Source organism: Octopus bimaculoides, chromosome 5, assembly GCF_001194135.2.
Source record: "Octopus bimaculoides isolate UCB-OBI-ISO-001 chromosome 5, ASM119413v2, whole genome shotgun sequence".
NCBI lineage: Eukaryota > Metazoa > Mollusca > Cephalopoda > Octopoda > Octopodidae > Octopus > Octopus bimaculoides.
Window position 1 is genome coordinate 30,823,333 of NC_068985.1, and position 4,268 is coordinate 30,827,600.

Here is a 4,268-nt window from a genome sequence, read left to right on the forward strand (position 1 = left end):
TTAACTAAAGACTTGTTTTGTTTACGCTTTTCCCTCCGGTTTTTTGTTCTATGTGTGCCATAAATATCGCCATCCGTTTTAGAGAAAAATTTGTAGTTTAGAATCAGTAGTTCTTTGACTGCTATTTCTAAATTTTCAGTATGTTGGAGAAGCAACTCAATTGCTAATCCCTGTATATTTATGATGATATATATATATATATATATATATATATATATATTATTTAAAAGAGTTCCAACTCTGTCTGTTTTTTATGTTTTATTTATATTCTTATAAAATTAATGTGGGATATAGAATCTGTAATATATAATATAATATAAATAGTGAAATGAAATGAAGTATTGAATATCTTATTGAATATATGAAATATTGAGTATTAGATATATATAGGAGCTAGTATACTTTCCTGCTTCATAGCAGTCATCAAGGTCCCATCTGACAGATGTACATCTGTCAGAAAAGATCAATCGTATTTCAGTCTCTATTACCTCACTCCTTTTCTCTACGGTTAAGAGTGTGAAGGTATGTGGCTCAGTGGTTAGGGGTATTCAGCCCACAATCATAATGTCATGAGTACGATTCCCAGCGGTGCGCTGCGTTATTGCTGCAGTCCACTCAGCTGGCAAAAATGAGTTGTAGCTGTAATTCAAAGGGGCCAGCCTTGTTACATTCTGTGTGAGGCTGAATCTCCCTGAGAACTACATTTATGGTATGTGTGTTGGTGGAGTACTCAGTTACTTGCATGTTAATTTTATGAGCAGACTGTTCCATTGATTAGATAAACAGGAACCTCGTCGTCATAAGTGATGGAGTGCCATTTTTTAAAAAGAGTGAAAGAAAAGGAAATGTTCCATATCGTAAGGCAAAAATGTTATGCGTTTAGTTTAAGCAGTGAAAGCTAAGACAAAATAATTTCTATTCTGTTGTGTAGTGACTTTGCCCTGGACTCACGCTCAGTTTGATAGCAACAGCCTGCACATCGGTGTTTATCGGGGGGGGGGGCTTGTTCTCCAGATCTGTGAGACCCACAAATGCCGCTGTTAGGACCAATTAACACCCATAGTGTCCCTAAAAACTAAAAAAATTTTCCTGTGCCTGTATTGGATCTTTTTTCATTTTCTTCCAAACACTTGAAGGTTTATCTTGCTCCACTCCACTCAGCTGGCCAAAATGAGTTGTAGCTGTAATTCAAAGGGGCCAGCCTTGTCACATTCTGTGTGAGACTGAATCTCTGTGAGAACTATGTTAATGGTATGCATGTCCAAGGAGTACTCAGCCACTTACGCGTTAATTTTATCCTTGTGTGGTAATAAAATGTGAAAGTGACATCCAATATTTGCTGTAGTTATTTGTCTTTGATTTACCACTGTATCTATGTATCTACTTTTCTTTTGATGTATGTATCAGTCTACTCTGGAAATACTGATACACATTTTTCCTCTCTTCCTTTCAGTCACCACTCGCTCCCTCCCTCTCTCTCTTACTTGTTTTCTTTCACTCTCATTCCTTCTCTGTCTCTCCTCTCTCTTGCTTTATACCTCTCCCTTCAACCTTTATACCTCTTCCTTTAAACTAAGTGTGACACACACCACAGGTACATACAAACACAAACAAAACTAAGCATATTAATATTATTGATTGTTATTAAATTTGAAAATTATTGTAAAATTTAAAATACAAAGCATAGCAACTTTTAAAAGTACACGTATGTTCATAATAACATATATTTTCATACTAATCCATAGTTGAGACAATGATGAGTCTCTACATAGTTGCTTGATCTGCTAGAAATAGCAACAAAATTTCCCTCAAACTAAACTCGACCATCTTTTTTTAATGAAGGTCATTTGATAACATAATCTGGAGCACATAATCATTGAAAAGAAGATGGTATGGTCATGATATAATGTCTTTGGTCAGAACCAACTTGGGACTAAACAACAACAATGATGTTGATAACAACAACAACAATGATGTTGATAACAACAACAACAATTTACACTGCATATTGCTGGATAAATGCCATTAACATTGTTAATGACATTTCCATATATATAACATTTTTGAAGAATTTAACCCTGAGGCTAATTCCTTGAAGAGAAGTGTGTGGGTATCCAAGAAATATGTATATGATTATCTCACTATACTGAGTGGATTTGTCTAAGCTAATGAAAAATCATAAGATCTGGTAGTAATTATATATTCATGTGTTTTGAGTAATAATAATAGATACAAAGGAGTCTATTTTTCTTCTTAGCTTCTATGTAAGTTTCTATCTATATATTATTTGAGATAATTAATTCTTAATTAATTGTCTTCTTTTGCATCATTTCAATGATGGTGAAAGCAGATAAATACTCCCTTGAATATTCTCCTCTTTCCAGGGACTACTAAATCTTCTGAGAACCTCCTTTCGATGATAAACATCAATAGTTTCTTTCTCTTTTTTATATTTTTTATTAATAAAACTTAGCTTATATTGACCAAACTTTCTTCTTTGCTTTCCCTGCTAAAAATTTTTATCCCTAAAAACCTGTACAATAGTGCAAGCATAATGTTACCTGTATCAATGCCACTGAGATTAACTTTGTCTCTCATCCTTTCAGGGTGGATAAAATAAAATATCACTTGAGTATTGAGGTCAGTGTAATTGACAAGCTCACTTTTCCTGAAATTCCTGGCCCTATGGTAAAATTAGAGAAAGTGATATTAGTTGTATCAATCACACTGGTCTATAGAAGGAGCCTTTATGTGGTTGCTTGCCCTCCTGGAAGTAGTGACCAAACTTACCTTAAATTACACTCTATCATCTTAAGTAAGAAAAGAGCCCACCACACCCACAAAATACAGGATAGTTATGATTGGAATGCCTTTGGTTATAGGTCTGCTTCAACAGGAGGGAAAAGGATAAAGGATATGGATCCTTCCTGAGTCTTATAATATCTCAAAGGGCCAGTTTCCTAGCCTTCATGGTGTATATATTCATCCCAGGATGGGATGCTGACTCATTGCATGATTACTCATTTTTGCCAGCTAAGTAGACTGAAGAAATGTGAAATGAAGTGTTTTGCTCAAGAATAGAATGCATCACCTGGTCCAAGAATCAGTATCACAATCTTAGGATCATAAGTCCAACACCCTAACCACTAAGCCATGTGCCTACACAACGGGGTTAATCTGGAGTTAAACAACAAGAACAACAACAGAGATCTAAAAAGAGCAGTGAAAGTTTCTTCTCTTTATCAACCCCTCCCCCCAAAAAATGCAAAGCTGCATTACTTTGCAATCTACTGACCAGAATTTAAATATAGTTTGACTGCTATTGGCATCTATGTTTGACAAGTTTACTTTTAGCTACAAACTGATATTGTTAATGATTATTTTCAAAGCCCAAGTTTGTTATTAAAAAGATATTAGCATTGCACATTCTAGGTCAAAGCAGTCTGAGCACCGTTTTTACTAACTGTTTCTTAACACTTTTCAGTCCTCTCTTCCCACCACCACTACCACCTTATTACCACTCACCATCCTGCTTTCCTTATCACAGACGATAAGGAAATTAGTCTTGAACACAACACAATTTATAGAAGAGCATGAACAGCTTTCTATCTATTTAACATTAAAATTCTTTAAAGGCAATATCAAGGGAAATAAACCTAGCAGGAATAGTTTTGAAAACAGTAAAGTCTTTTTCAGTCTAAAATTGGGCTGTTATTATCCACTTACTCATCCCCAAAAATTGCTGGCATTCTGGCACTCTTTGAAACTTTTTTCATCATTCTCCAGTTCTTTAACTTTATTCAACTTATTTTAATCTCATTATTAAACATCTATTCTTAGCCAACATCCAACCAGTTAAACATCCAATACATATATAATATTCCTTTTATTTTTATTTATTTCATTCATTTGACTGCGGCCATGCTGGAGCACCACCTCTAGTCGAAAAAAATCGACTCCAGGTCTTATTCTTTGTAAACTTAGTACTTATTCTATCAGTCTCTTTTGCCAAACCGCTATGTTACAGGGACGTAAACACACCAGCATCGGTTGTCAAACGATGGTGGGTGGACAGATGCACAAACATATACACACACATATATACATACATGCAAACATACATATATACATATATATATATATATATATATACACGACGGGCCTCTTTCAGTTTCCGAATCCACTCTACAAAATCCACTCACAAGGCTTTGGTCGGCCCGAGGCTATAGTAGAAGACACTTGCCCAAGGTGCCACACAGTGGGACTGA